We start from the raw sequence: 16615 nt of genomic DNA on the forward strand, positions 1-16615 counted from the left end.
TTTTAATAAAATAATTATAAAATGAGATATAAGAGTAGAAGAAAAATTGTCTATTCTTTATTTATCTGTGTGTTATAATAAGGGGTTCTACCTCGTATATATAGTGACAAAAACAACTAAAAGATATAATCAAATCTTACAAGATATCGAGATGAGCTTACATTTGGTTGTAAAACTCTAAGTTTTCTAACACTCCCTGTTAAAACTCAAAGTTTTCTAACACTCCTCAGAGACCGCCAAACACCAGTCGATGTGACCACTCACGGTGCCTCCAAGCGTTAAGCGAACCTGAACACCGGCGGACCGCAGCGGCGAGTCAAAAGGTGTAAAAGCTCGGTTGAGGTGATCATAGAAATATTCTCGCAATTGGTCGCTCTCTCTAGCCATCTGCTCCAAGTCTCTTTGCGGCGCAAGCAGCTCTTTCCGACAAGCTGGTCAATAAAACAGGTCGCATATCACATAGGAGCCAACTGATTGTGTCTCACCTGGCTAGCCTAGTACTAACACGTGGCTAAGTAGTGTAGGACCAACACACCTCGAAGATCACCCTGCAGATTCTCTTGCTCGACCATAAATCCTAGCTAACACTCGGCCACCACTTTCCAGATACACCGGTCAATAGAATCTTCAATAAGCATTGTCAGGGGTTCGGGGCAAGCAGGTGCATTGACCAGTTCTGGTCGCGCCTCTTCCAGCCGGCACTAGTCGTGAGCGTTGTCGACATGTGCGGTCGGGGGCTCGAAGCTGGAGGGATTTTCAGTCATTTCAGGGCTTCTACGACTAGAGCGGCAAAACAAAATTCATCAGAGAAATCAAAAAGTTCCATCCAAACAAAATACAGAACCTAAATTACAATTTGATATTTACTCCTCGACGGCCTCCACCTGGAAGATGGATCCCACATAGTCTACTGCCCTTTGACACTCCTGTAGTATCTCCTCGGCTACAGGCCTCTGTCGGAGGGTGAACTCCACAAGCGGGGATCCGGAGGGACCCTCTTTCAGATTCGACCGGGGGATGATTCTGAGTCCGTCTCGTATGTGAAATAAATGGGAGTAAATGACATGCAGGTGGAGTGGATGATCGGATGCAGGAAGAAATAAGCGCTCTGGGGATTTTAGACAGGTTCGAGCCGCACGGAGCGTAATACCCTACTCATGTGTGTATGTTATAAATGCTCAGAGAATGTCTCTCTGAGGATCTGCTGTGTTACAAGAATGTTTGTCTAAGTCTAGAGCTTCGTGCTCCTTGTCCTTCGTTGGCTTGTCTTTTGAGCTTGTTCGATCTGTTCTGCCCGATGTGTTCCAAGACTCCTCTCTGTGTTCCTCCTTCTCCGGGGAGCCTGCCCCTCTTTTATACCCGTCGGGGCTGGTAGCGTGCCCAGAAAATATGGCGCAAGTTCCAAGGCGTCATAAATGTAAAACAACCATCATGGGCTGCGGCTTGAGGTGACGGGAAGGGTTGAAAACGTGCCCCCGTCTGGTCTTCGTCGTCATCATTCCGATTTTCAGCGGGTGCAGCGGGGAAGGCCCGCTGGGCAGCCACCGAGCAGCCCCGCGTGCCCGCCCGGTCAGAGCGAGCCTGACACAGTAGGGCGGCAGGCGTTACGCCTCGAGCCCTGCCACGTTATCCCGAGGCACGCCGGATGGCGCGCGATGGGACCTGCGCATTAAATGTCCCCACGCCTCCCTGCCAAACCATGGCAGGGACTGACAGCATGCGTGGGAGGAGTGGTTGAAAGTGACAGCCCACACGCCCTCTTAAATGCAGCATCGGGCCTCTCACCAGTTGACACCTCACCACTGAGCCCCTGTGGGGACCACCGGCAAAGGACCTCTCGGGCCCTCGAGGAACTGTGAGTGCTCGGGGACTACTGTTCACAGCCCCGAGCACTCTCTTCCGAATATACCCTTTCTTGTCCTCGGGGACCACTGTTCATGGCCCCGAGTGCCCTCTCCCGAAACTTGACTGCTCGAATCCTCGGGGAACTTGGGTGCTCGGGGACCACTGTTCATGGCCCCGAGCACCCTCTCCCGGAACTGAATTCTCTTGTCATCGGAGAACTCGGGTACTCGGGGACCACTATTCATGGCCCCGAACACCCTCTCCTGGAACTTGGTATTCTCGGGTTATCGGGAAACTCGGGTACTCCGGGACCACTATTCATGGCCCCGAGCACCCTCTCCCGGAACTTGGTCTTCTTGGACCTCGGGAAGATAATCCCCGAGGGAGGGCGCTATGTGGCACTCTGTTGTTCTGGCCTCGGGATTCGGGGACCCCTGGTTCCCATGTCACCGACAGCAGTCCCTGGGCCCATTGGTAGGCGATAGCTCAGAGAATGCGGATGGGGTCCTTATTTTCTTTGAGGCCGATCCTAGCACCGATGCCACGTGGCCTGTTCTCGGGTGCTGGTCTCTCTGGCCCAGGCTCTTGGTACGGCTCAGGCGGGGAACCGAAAGGACGCGTGTCCTTCCGACTTCCGAGGAGCGGGATAACGAGGTGGGAGGCGCGTGTGGCAACCACGCGGATCGAGAATAGTGCGCCTGGCAACCGCACCGATCGAGGGAGATTCTCCTGGCAATCGCGCCGATCGAGGGGAAGGCGCTTCACAGAATGCACTGTGGAAAGCGCCGTTTGAAATCCCTAGGACATAAAAAGGAGAGGGGAGCGAACCGTTGCCCCTTACACCATTCTTGCGATCACCGCCTCCGTCTTCTTCTTCTTTCTTGCTCTCAGGAGCTCTCGCCCCCTTCAGCACACAGCACACCCTCCTTCTCATCCCTTCCTGCACATTCCCCACCCCCAAAAATGTCGAGGGTAGGAAGTAGCCGCCGAGACAAGTCGAGCTCCGACAGCGTGCTGCCAGAGTCGCGCATCGTGAACGAGGAGGGGGCGGAGAAAGTCCGCAAGCTCATGGTTCCTGCCGACCAGTGGGAGGCGTCGGTGGTGACGCCTGCGAGCTTTCCGCCCTCCACACGCCGACCGGAACGGATCGTCATTTTCGTATCCTTCGTTGCCGCCGGGCTGGTGCCGCCCTTCCCAACCTTCTTCCTTCAAGGGCTGGACACCTTCGGCATCCAGCTTGTCCACATGAGCCCGAACTCGGTGGTTATCCTGGCCATCTTTGCGCACTTCTGCGAGATGTTCGTGGGAGTGCAACCGTCAGTGGCCCTGTTCCGACACTTCTTCGTCCTGCGAGCAGCCGGGAAGAAGAAGGGGTCCTCCGACGCGGACGTCGTCGGCTGCTGCAATTTCCGCCTGCGGGACGGGCTCGGCGAACTCTACATTCCACAAGTGTTGCACAGCAAATGGGAGGACTGGCGCCAGGACTGGGTCTACATCGACGTCAGCCCCCATGACCGCCTCACGCTGCCCGAGACACCGGCGAAACCCCACAGGCCGACCTGGGAGGCAGCCCCCGCGGAGGATGAGCGCATGCGCCTGGTGCTGAACCGCATCGACGATCTGCGTCGGGCGGAGCTGACTTCGGTGATGGTGGTGGCCGACTACCTACGCCGCCGTCTGGCGCCCCTGCGCGGGAGCAGGCCCGCTTTGCCTTGATGTACACAGGCTCGAGCGACATCACGAGGACCCACATCCGGCGCGGACGGGGACCTGGAGGAGGGAGCGCTGGCGACCTTTCTGAAGGTGGTGACCGGTGTCGAGGACCTCACCCGGGTGGTCCTGCCCCGAGAGGAGCTGGCGCTCTGTGCGGACCCGGGCCGGGTGGCACTGCAAGCGACCTTACTGGAGTTCGACAGGAAGATACAAATTCCCGGGGTGGATGAAGAGGCAGGGAGCATGCAGCAAGCCGGCGACAGGCAGCAGACCGGCGGCAGGGACGCCACGAGCGGCAGGCAGCAGGCCGATGGCAGGGACGTCGCAGATAGCAGGCCAGCCGCAGGCAGCAGCCAGCAGGCCGACGGCAGGGACGCCGTAGCCAGTGGGCCGGTGACCCAAGGGGACAAAGGGAAGCGTCCCCGGGCATACGTGCCTCAGCCTTCTTCCTCGTTGTCGTCGTCGCCTCTGCGACAACGGCCGGCGGCAGGCGGCTCGACGGAGGGTGGCCGGGGCGGCCATTCTTCGGGAGCAGAGTCCTGGACGGAGGCCAGGTCGAGGGCGTGGGAGCCCGAGGACCAGGGCCCGACAGGTGGCGCGACATCTGACGCTTGGACCAACCAGCCGCCGGAGACTGGCTCCAAAGCGATGAAAGTGCATCTAGCCCCTTTGTGTGGTTTTGGTAATTAATGACAATACCTATGGACTAACAATGTTGTTGAGATTGTTAGTAGGTTGTTCAATAGGTGATGCATGGAGAAAAGACATGCATGAACTCTAGGTGAATGGGAAGATTGAAAATATGCATCTAGATAAATGAGCTCTTGGTGATGCTCACAAAAAGAAGAAGAAGCTTGAGTGATGACAATGCCTATGGACTAACAATCATATTGAGAATTACTATTAGGTTATTCCATAGGAGATGCATAAATGATGAAGCATGGATTCTTTGAGAAATGCCATGAGTTCAAAGAATTGCATCAAAAGTCATTGAGATTTTAGTGATGCTCATAAGAAGAAGAAAAAGCTCAATAAGACTGGCAATAAGCTTCAAGGCTAAGTTACTTGTGGAGATCAAGTAACTAAAGGTATGACTTGTTAATAAAATTATGGACTGACCCATGTGCTTTATACTTGAGAGTGAGTTGGGGTTAGGATCCATAAGAAGGCATAAGTTGAATTGAAATCATATATGCCAAGAGTGAAGAACAAGAGTGGACTCCATATTTGATAAAATGAATTCCTTGAAGATGTCGAATACAAAATGGTTTTCTATGGCAAGACGGTGAAGGGCAAGCAAGACTCGGCTGCGATGGACCATCCGGTGGTGAAGGGCAAGCAAATGGCTTGGCGCCGAAGGACCAAGGCAATGGTGAAGAGCGAGTGAAGCTTTGCGCCAATGGACCGTGCAAGGCCATGAGAAGCTATGAGTGATTCACATCAATCATATGAAGAATTAAGAAGAGATGGAGTGAAAATTTTATGAAAGTTAGCAACCCTCAAGGTTTGAAAGAAAGAAGCTGTACTTGAAAGTTTTCAAATGCTCAAGTGGTTCAAACGAGTTTTATCTTTGAATTTGAGTATAGGTATGCCGCACTATTAAGAGGGATGCAATGTGAGCTAATTGTCGTGTCTCAGTGCTCAAGAGTTCCCAACCAAACCCATAGTGAGAGTTTGTTGTTAAGAGTCCGGAGCGGAAAGTGGGGAAGTGTCCAAAATAGGTTTTGGAGTGTTCCTAATTTGATCCTATGTGTTTTAGGTCATGAATTCAGTTGGGATGTGTAGCCCTCTGAATAAGCTTTCCATAGAGTCCAAAATCGTCGAAATCGGACTCCGGAATCAAAAGTTATCGCCGTTTTTCGGTGGTCAGCTGTGCTGTGGCCGGAGACTCCGGTGTAGGTCGGATACTCCGGTACCTGGAAAGGCCGGAGACTCCGGTGAAGTCCGGAGACTCCGGTGAAGTCCGGATACTCCGGTACCTGGAGTGGCCGGAGACTCCGGGAAGTCTCCGGGGCTGTTTTCTGGGTTAAGTGCCGACCGGAGACTCCGGTGTAGGCCGGATTCTCCGGTAAAAGTCCAGAAAAGAGCGTAACGGCTAGTTCTGACACATTCTGTGACCGTTCTGACGCCGTATTTGGATTTAGGGCCGGATACTCCGGTGTTCACCGGATACTCCGGTCAGTTCTGTCAAAAAACAGTAACGGCTAGTTGTTTGGAGTGGGCTATTTATACCCCACTCACCCCATCCTTTGGGGCTGCTACAAGGGGCACGAAACAAACACATTTTTAGAGCCAAAAGAACCTCTCCCACTCCATTCTAGTGTGTGATTTGAGAAGAAAAGTGAGTTGGGTTGAGAGATTGGAAGATTGAGTGCAAGTGAGCTAAAATCCAATCTTGAGCACTTGAGTTCTTAACAAGAAGTTCTCGAAGCGTTTGTTACTCTTGGAGGTGAAGCCTCCTAGCCAGCTAGGTGTTGCCCGGTGAGCTCCCGCGCGTGTGGTGAGCCGCGGGAAAGTTTGTGAAGGTCGATCTCGCCTCCGAAAGGGAAGAGATAAAGCTAGTGGATCGAGGAAAGCGGTTGAAAGAGACCCGGCTCGTTGGAGCTTCCTCAACGGAGACGTAGGATTCACGGTGGTGAATCCGAACTTCGGGAAACAAATCTTTGTGTCTCCTCTCTTGTTTCCTTACTTTTATGTTCTTGCTCAAATCTTTGCATATATTGCTCGATCTACTTGTTTGTGTGTATTTGAGTGTAGGTTCTCCGTGGATCTACTTGGAATCATCTCCGGAAACACACGACATCACTTGGTTTGAGCTAGAACTCTCCACTCATTAATTTTATTCAGTTTCGGGCTCTGTTCTGTACAGAAACCGGAGAATCCGGACTTTACCGGAGTTTCCGGACCTGTACACACCAGAGTATCCGGACTACACCGGAGACTCCGTATGAACAGTAATTCCAGGTACATGAACAGTATTTTCAGCATTTTTCAATTTAAGTTTTATTGCATATCTCTTGCTAGAATTGAATAATTTTAGTCACCTTAGGATTGTAATTTCCACACTTATTTAGGGTGATTGTGCACTAGTTGAGCCTAGCATATTTAGGGTTTTCTCTTGTGAAAAACTCGTTAGTTTATATTCCGCTACAAGTTTAGGCCAACGGTAGAAAGGGGACGATTTTTGTAAAAACGCCTATTCACCCCCCCTCTAGGCGACATCATTGTCCTTTCAAGCGGCCCCTCAACAGCCCGTGGGCCAGAGCCCTCCACCGAAGAGGAGGAAGGCGTATCCCAGACCGAAGCCGCAGGGCCCGGCTTTAAAATCCCCGAGTTCCGGTGGCAGTACCGCGGACCGAAGTCAACGTAAGCTCCCTTTCAATCTCGAGCATGTCTGCCCAGAAGTTGACTTGTGACTAACCCTTTTCTGTTTTCAGGCCGCGCAAGGACCCAGCAGGAGGCCAAAGGCAACCGGAGGGGCCGAGGCCAGCCCCCGCTCCCGGGCTGAGCGCGCCCGTTCCAGAGCCGACTGCGCCAGCAGGCCCAGAGCTGAGGGCACCGACCAGCCCTGAGCCGAGGGCAGCGACCGCTCCCAAGCAGCCAGCGCCGACCGAGCTCGCCCCGAGCACTCTGAGGACGGAGCAAGTGGTTGCGGGGGAGGTGGTCGCGACGAGAGCGGCACCGGCGCAACAGCCATCTGGGACCCTGAGCGCCTCTGCAGAGAGGGATCGCATGGGACCCAACCCTCGGCCACCGTCAAGCCAAGCCCCGGAACCTCTCCCGGAGGTGCTCGGAAGCGCCTGGGAGGTCATCGAGTGGCTTGAAGTGGCCATGGCGGTGGAGCGGGCCGAGCTCGACAAGGAGTGTGCCGTCGTGGTTGAAGAGAGGGGGCGGCTGGAAGAGGTCGGCAAGCTTTTGGAGGCCCGTATCGCCTCTGATGAGGACATCACTCCCTCGGATACATACAATGATCCTCCATTGAACTTTCAAGGTCCAATCACAAGAGCTCGCGCACGACAATTAAAGTTAGAGGTGAGCTCGTTCCTAAGCAACTCTTTATATAATTTTGAGAATAGATTACTACCTAATGATTATGTGTTGCTTAGGAATCATGGAGAGAACAAGGAGACACATAGAGGAAGGCTTGGAGGCGTGGAGGAGCAGCTAGGACGTCCAACAACAGCAGGAGGTCCAGTCCAACTCGAGTCCGAATCAGCCTCGACCTCCAGGACCAGCGAGCAGTAAAATGGACGCCCAGGACGCATCCGGACTCCGTTTTCGACGATTCACATATGGTTGGAAAGATAATTTCATAAGGAAACCAATGGCGTTGGTTTGAGGTCCAAATTCCTTCTGAGTCAACGGGAAACGTCGAAACAATTCAGCGTCCAGAATCTGTCCCGGTGCTGCGTCACCGTTTTTGGTCCGTTGGGCCGTGTATCGTCGTTGAGCCCATTAGGGGGGCATGACCAGGGGGTGTGACGACCCTTAGACCCTTATTATCAGCCGTCGCCGCTCTCGTTAGGACGGGTTTTTGCTTAAATTATTCTGTCAAGAACAGTTTCACCGTTTCTTCGGTTTGTGAGACCCCAACTCGTGAGATTAATCATTCATCTGCAATTTGGTTGCATTCTTCCTTGTTCTTGCTTGTGTTCTTCGATTCGCAGGCAAGGACTTTAGCCTTCTTGGCGAGGTCAACCGTACAACGCCGGTTGATAACCAGAGGAGACGTGGTGCTGCGATTGCGGGGTTTCGGATCGTGTTGTTCGGAAGCCGGATCGACTTGTGTCTCGTTTCCACCAAATCGAGAGTTACCAGAACCTTTCGGAAGATCGGGAACCCTTGTTCATACTAAGTGGTATTCAGAGCTTCAGGTATACTGTCAGGTTCATATCTACCCTTAGTTTCGAGTGTTTTCGCCTTCGTTCCATAGTCCACTGCCATATCGTTTTTTTTCCTGTCCTACAACCCTTCCGCGCCTTTAGCTTTTGCATATTTCAGTTTCAGAGTCCGTCGTGTTGAGTTTGTGTCCTGGTCAAGGTCTTGTTGCTGGTTAGGTCGTGTTAGAGTCCAGTTCGTGTGTTTTCCCCCACCGTTTCCATCAAACCCTAGCCTCCGTCGCATATTTTTCCCACTTTCTTCCCGTTTTGTCCTCTAATTCGGAGTCGTTTCTCAAATCGGGCATAACTTTCGCGTACGAACTCTGTTTTCAGAAAAGTCACAGAGTTTTTCGCATCGAAACGGCATTTCGGATCCGTTCGTCCCCCGCTTTGCCGGGTTCGGCGAAATCAGAATTCCCAAATTCGCCTCCGAAGTTTGAGTTTTCAATTTCCAAATATTTTTTTCATTTTCCGGCTGAACTTCAGAAAATTCTACAGGCCACGTCTTTCACTTGTTTAAGCTCAAATTTTCTGTGGTTCCCTCTTGTGTGCTCCTAAGTGAAAAAACAATATCAAAAAAATAAAAAGAAAAAGTCGAATTTTCCCCAAAAAACAACGACAGCCCAAAAAAATAGAAAAAAGAGAGGGGCAAAAGAGGAACAATATCTAGAGGAGCACATAGAGAAGGGCAAAGTAAGCTGTGTTAGCGTGTGCTATTTAGTTCCTTGTTTCTGTTGCTCTTGCTATCCATCATACTTGTTTCTCCACATTGTTTATCACACATACTTGGTACTTGCAACACTTTAGGCCAGCAACGAGAATAAGTACTTGGGACTATAATTCAGCATTACTATCTGTTTCTGATTTGTGTTCCACATATACATATTTGTTCTCTTTGTGTGCCTTCCAAGCTCCACAGATTCTTCTGGACAGCACTGGTTTGCATCCCTGCAATCGCTCACACGCCTTCCAGGTATCCTTTGCTTTGCTGGTAAGAACCCTGGTAAGAGCTTGGTAAGGTGTCTACCTTTGCTGATCTTGATTGAGAGGCACCACTCCACCTTTGTAGTACGATTATTAGGGATAACCTTCACTGTTTGTTGTTGTGTTTGTTTCCACAATGTCAGTTGATGGAGATAAAACGCCAAAGGACTTCAAGGAGTGTGTCAGCCAAGAGCAGCTACAAGCTGTTGTAGACAATGCTCAGAAGGAGATGAAGGAGACAGTCATCAAGGCTGTCACTGAAGCGATAATTGAGATGAAACTCGCAAACGCGGTTGAGCGGGTGGACAAACGGTTATCCGAGCTCACCGACAGGGTAAATGCTTTGGAAAACCGTCCTGTGCACAACGAATATGTGAATGGAAGTAACACCGGTGATGAGTTGTATGATGACGATGGTAATGTTGATCCAGCGGCGACATTGCAAAACAGATTACGGCGTCGTCTTCGCACTAACACCACAGGTATGGGTGGCGTTCCACATCACCACCACCATCGAGGTATGTATAATCGAGCTCCTGAAGATCCTTATGCTAAGGTTAAATTTACTATACCTTCTTTTTCGAAACATTATGATGCTGAGGGATATCTTGATTGGGAGATGACAGTAGAGCAAAAATTTAGTGCCCACCAAGTATCTGAACAACATAGAGTTAGACAAGCCACTAGTGAGTTTAAAGATTTTGCTATTATTTGGTGGACTGGTTTAGCTGCAGATGGTGCCACACCTCGTACATGGGAAGAGCTTAAGGTTGCTATGCGTGATAGATTTGTTCCCCCATCTTATCATAGAGACCTGCGTAAGAAATTGATGCGCTTAGAACAGGGAGATAAATCTGTGCAGGATTATTATGGTGAGCTCCAAAAGGGCTTGATGCGTTGTGGCATAGTAGAGGGAAACGAAGATTCTATTTGTCGATTTTATTCGGATTTGAGACGTGAAATCCAGGATATTATTGATTATAAAGAATTTAACAATGTCAACCAGTTGTTTCAGTTTGCTATGCTTACAGAGAAGGAGTTGTAGGGGCGTGAGCAGCAGGGCAAGTACAAGGCCAGCACCACATACACGCCGCGCACAGGACCATCCTTGGGGCTGTCCAAACCATCCACTTACAGGGCTCCCTCACCAGCGAGCAAGCAACAAGCAGCTACGGCACCAAATCCGGTCACTACACGACCTTCAGGCCCAGGTAAAAATTCTGTTTTGCAGGGACCTTCCAAGAGTGCTTCCTCTGTTGCATCAACGGGACGCACCTCTGGCATTCAGTGCCGTCGCTACCATGGATTCGGTCATATGCAGAAGGATTGCCCAAGTCAGCGGGCATACATTGCAACGGAAGATGGGTACATCAGCGCCTCTGACATTGAGGAAGAAGAAGAAGAAGAACCAGTTGTTGAGGAGAGCAACGAAATCTTGCGCAGTGATGACACAGCGACCTATAGGAGCATCATTGTGCAGCGGGCGCTCAGCACAAAGGTACAACAACCAGAGAAGCTGCAATGCCATAACTTGTTCCAGATTTTCTTCGTCATCCAAAATCGGCGAGCACGTGTCATCATCGATGGAGGTAGTTGTAATAATTTGGTGAGTTCAGATTTGGTCAAGAAGCTTGGCTTGACCACATGCCAACACCCCCATCCATATAACCTTCAGTGGTTTAATGATGCTGGAAAAGCTAAGGTAACACAAACTTGCAGAGTTTCTTTTTCCATTGGTTCCTATGCTGATTATGTTGACTGTGATGTGGTACCTATGGAAGCTTGCTCACTTTTATTGGGTCGACCTTGGGAATTTGATAATGATGCTATACACCATGGTAGAAGTAATACATATACTTTTATGCATAAAGGAAAGAAAATTACTTTGGTTCCTATGACCCCTGCTGAAATTGTACAAGCTGATAAAGAACGAGCTGCTAATTTGCGTGATACTAAATCTGAAAATCAGCAAGTTGCTAATTCTCTTTACCCACCTAAAAAGGATAAGTCTGCACCTAGTTCTAAGGTAGAGGGCATAAAATTGAAGGGTGGCGTTATGCTTGCACTAAAAAGTGACCTTGCTGAAATTTCTAATAATGATATTTGCTACACCTTGGTTTGCAAATGAGTTTTGTATTCGCTTGATGATGTTATTAGTTCGATACCTCCTGCTGCCACTAACCTTTTGCAGGAGTATGAGGATGTTTTCCCAGCTGAGATACCCCCGGGACTGCCACCTATGAGAGGGATAGAGCATCAAATCGATTTGATCCCGGGAGCAACATTGCCAAATCGTGCTGCGTATCGAACCAATCCCGAGGAGACTAAGGAAATTCAGCGGCAAGTCCAAGAGCTTTTGGACCGCGGGTATGTACATGAGAGCCTTAGCCCTTGTGCTGTTCCTGTGATTTTGGTTCCTAAGAAAGATGGTACTTGGCGTATGTGTGTTGATTGTAGAGCCATCAATAACATTACTATTCGATATCGCCATCCTATTCCTAGACTTGATGATATGCTTGATGAGTTGTGTGGCTATGTAATTTTTACAAAGATCGACTTGCGTAGTGGTTACCACCAAATTAGAATGAAACTTGGAGATGAATGGAAAACAGCTTTCAAAACTAAATTCGGATTATATGAGTGGTTAGTAATGCCTTTTGGTTTAACTAATGCACCTAACACTTTCATGCGTTTGATGAATGAGGTTTTAAGAGCTTTTATTGGACGATTTGTGGTGGTTTACTTTGATGATATATTGATTTATAGCAAGTCTTTGGATGAACATATGGATCACTTACGTGCTGTTTTTAATGCTTTACGTGATGCACGTTTATTTGGTAACCTTGAGAAGTGCATCTTTTGCACGGATCGAGTCTCTTTTCTTGGCTATGTTATTACTCCACAGGGAATTGAGGTGGATGAGATGAAAATTGAAGCCATAAAGAGTTGGCCGGTGCCCCAAACCATCAAACAGGTGAGAAGTTTTCTTGGACTTGCAGGTTTTTATCGTCATTTCGTGAAGGATTTCAGCGCCATTGCTGCCCCCTTACACGAGTTGACAAAGAAAGGTGTGGTGTTCCATTGGGGTAAGGCACAAGAGGAGTCCTTTGACACTTTGAAGGACAAGCTTACGCACGCGCCATTGCTGCAACTTCCAAATTTTGGTAAGACCTTTGAGCTAGAATGTGATGCTAGTGGAGTTGGCATTGGAGGTGTTTTGATGCAAGAAGGTAAGCCCGTTGCATACTTTAGCGAAAAATTGCATGGCCCTGTTCTTAATTACTCTACGTATGATAAGGAATTGTATGCACTTGTACGTTCTTTAGAGACGTGGCGTCATTATTTGTGGTCTAAAGAATTTGTTATACATTCAGATCATGAACGCTTAAGTATCTTTGTTCTCAAAATAATCTGAATCGTAGACATGCTAAGTGGGTTGAATTTATTGAATCTTTTCCTTATGTTATCAAACACAAGAAAGGGAAGGATAATATAATTGCTGATGCTTTGTCTAGACGATATGCTTTGTTGTCCCAACTTGATTATAGAATTTTTGGACTTGACTCAATAAAAGAACAATATGTGCTTGATCCTGATTTTAAAGATGTATTGCTGAACTGTAAAGAGGGACGTACATGGAACAAGTTTGTGATCAATGATGGATTTGTGTTTAGAGCTAACCGTCTATGCATTCCAGTTGGTTCCGTTCGTCTTTTGTTGTTGCAGGAAACACATGGAGGAGGATTGATGGGACATTTTGGTGCTAAGAAGACGGAGGATATGTTGGCCACACATTTCTTTTGGCCAAAGATGAGGAGAGATGTTGAGCGGTTCGTGGCACGCTGTACCACATGTCAAAAGGCTAAGTCTCGCTTGAATCCACATGGTTTGTATATGCCTCTTCCTGTTCCTTCTATTCCTTGTGTAGATATTTTGATGGACTTTATTTTGGGATTGCCTAGGACTAAGAGGGGGAGGGATAGCATTTTTGTTGTTGTGGATCGTTTTTCTAAGATGGCACATTTTATACCTTGTCATAAAAGTGATGATGCCGTTTATATTGCTGACCTCTTTTTCAAAGAGATTGTTCGCTTGCATGGTATGCCTTCTACTATTGTTTCAGATCGCGATGCTAAATTTTTGAGTCACTTTTGGCGCACTCTATGGAATAAGTTGGGTACAAAACTATTATTTTCTACTACTTGCCACCCACAAACTGATGGCCAAACGGAGGTAGTGAACCGCACTTTGGGTACCATGTTGAGAGCTATTTTGAAGAAAAATTTGAAGATGTGGGAAGAATGTTTGCCCCACGTGGAGTTTGCTTATAATCGGGCAACACATTCTACCACCAAGGTAAGTCCTTTTCAGGTAGTATATGGTTTTAACCCTCGCGCTCTTATTGATCTTTTGCCTTTACCTACCACTGAAAGAACACATAGTGATGCTAGTGCACGTGCTGCTTTTATTCGTAAGTTGCATGAAACAACTAAAATAAATATCGAAAAGATGAATGAAAAGTATAGAATTGCTGGTAGTGAAGGTAGGAAAGAAGTCAAACTTGAACCGGGTGATTTAGTGTGGTTACATTTAAGAAAAGATAGGTTTCCAGAGCTGCGTAAGTCTAAATTAATGCCAAGAGCTGCTGGTCCTTATAAGATAATTGAGAAAATTAATGATAATGCATATAAACTTGAGTTGCCACCCGAGTTCGGGGTTAGTCCTTCTTTTAACATTGCAGATTTGAAACCTTACTTGGGAGCCGATGATGAGCTTGAGTCGAGGACGACTCCAATTCAAGAGGGGGAGGATAATGAGGACATCACTCCCTCGAATACATACAATGATCCTCCATTGAACTTTCAAGGTCCAATCACAAGAGCTCGCGCACGACAATTAAAGTTAGAGGTGAGCTCGTTCCTAAGCAACTCTTTATATAATTTTGAGAATAGATTACTACCTAATGATTATGTGTTGCTTAGGAATCATGGAGAGGACAAGGAGACACATAGAGGAAGGCTTGGAGGCGTGGAGGAGCAGCTAGGACGTCCAACAACAGCAGGAGGTCCAGTCCAACTCGAGTCCGAATCAGCCTCGACCTCCAGGACCAGCGAGCAGTAAAACGGACGCCCAGGACGCATCCGGACTCCGTTTTCGACGATTCACATATGGTTGGAAAGATAATTTCATAAGGAAACCAATGGCGTTGGTTTGAGGTCCAAATTCCTTCTGAGTCAACGGGAAACGTCGAAACAAGTCAGCGTCCAGAATCTGTCCCGGTGCTGCGTCACCGTTTTTGGTCCGTTGGGCCGTGTATCGTCGTTGAGCCCATTAGGGGGGCGTGACCAGGGGGTGTGACGACCCTTAGACCCTTATTATCAGCCGTCGCCGCTCTCGTTAGGGCGGATTTTTGCTTAGATTATTCTGTCAAGAACAGTTTCGCCGTTTCTTCGGTTTGTGAGACCCCAACTCATGAGATTAATCATTCATCTGCAATTTGGTTGCATTCTTCCTTGTTCTTGCTTGTGTTCTTCGATTCGCAGGCAAGGACTTTAGCCTTCTTGGCGAGGTCAACCGTACAACGCCGATTGATAACCAGAGGAGACGTGGTGCTGCGATTGCGGGGTTTCGGATCGTGTTGTTCGGAAGCCGGATCGACTTGTGTCTCGTTTCCACCAAATCGAGAGTTACCAGAACCTTTCGGAAGATCGGGAACCCTTGTTCATACTAGCCTCGGCCCGCGCATCCCACGAGAAGTCAATGCGTGCGGTGGCCGATGAGCAGGAAGCGTTGGAGGAGATGCGCGACGAGGCTGTCGCCGCGCAGGAGAAGGCCAGCTGCACGGAGCGGCAAGCGACCGAGAGCGACCAGGCATCCCGGAGGTGAGCCACGGAGCTGCTTGCTCAGGAGCGGCTGCTTCTGTCTCGGGAGGAGGCGGTTGGCAAGCGCAAGAAGGTCGTGCGGTCTGCCCAGACGGACATAGCCCGCTAGAACGATGAGCCCGAGCGTGGCTGCGCTGAAGTCCTTCGTCGGGAGGAGGAGGTCGCGGTATGCGAGACCGACGTCGAGATAACGGCAGTGGCTCTGGATGCCCGGGAGGAACAGATCGTGCGGCGCGAGGCGGAGGCCGCCTTGACATCGTCGGCCCTCACTATCCGGGAGGAGCAGGCCGCCAAGCAGGAGGCTGACGTGGCCGCCCGAGAGCAGGCTGTCGAATCCTGGGCCGAGCAGCTTCAGCGGGCTCAAGCCGAGGCCCCGCCCACGAGGGGCATCCTTGCCGGCGCAGCCGACGGCATCAGCCTCGAGGACCGATTGCGGATCGCCAATGACGAGCTCGAGACCGCTATCGCCGAGCGGACCAACGTGAAGCTGATGATGCAAGACATCCTCCACCCGGCACGGAAATCCGTGAAGGCGATCGGGCTTGGGCACGTGCACGTGGGCGAGCAGGGGCTGGAAAAGGAGACGCAAAATAAACAGTAGCAGCGAGTATACGTACCAAATCGATCGTACCTTTTAATCCTTACGAGCGAGACAATCTGATTCCCTAGTTATTTTTAGCGGAGCTTCGTACTGATAACGCTTTGAGAAACCATTGCTACTGAGTGTAGTCCAATAATTCCTAGAGAGAACAATTGCAAAAAGAGACACAAGAATAGGGAAAAGACCATCTATTCTTTATTCATCCATGTGTTATAAAAAGGGGTTCTACCCCATATATAGTGCTAAAATCTTTAAGATATAGAATCAAACATTTCAAAAAATCAAAATAGATCCACATTCAATTGTAAAACTATAGATTCACTAACAGAATGGACAACAATGGAATCTTGGTGCTCGAGAACAGAACAACTTGTTCGTAATCCAATTTCAATCTGGCCATTACGCCCTTGTAAGGGGAGACCCAAATCAGTGTCCAACCAACCGAGCCCGTTATAAACTTTACGGGCCGGAATAGGTTTTCTCTATGGGCCTACATCAAATTTGGCACCGAAATTTTCTAAGTTGGAACTCACTTTACGATTTTATTGATTTTTATATTTTTAAAATAAAAATTATAAATATATATGTTTATTTTGAAAAATTGCAGTCTAGTCTACCGTTGCCCTTCCCCTTCCAACGGATGATGGATTTAAAAATAAAAAAATTACATTCTTCTTAAAATTCAAAACACTATTAAAATAGTCATGAAA

This window comes from Phragmites australis, chromosome 5, assembly GCF_958298935.1.
Source record: "Phragmites australis chromosome 5, lpPhrAust1.1, whole genome shotgun sequence".
NCBI lineage: Eukaryota > Viridiplantae > Streptophyta > Magnoliopsida > Poales > Poaceae > Phragmites > Phragmites australis.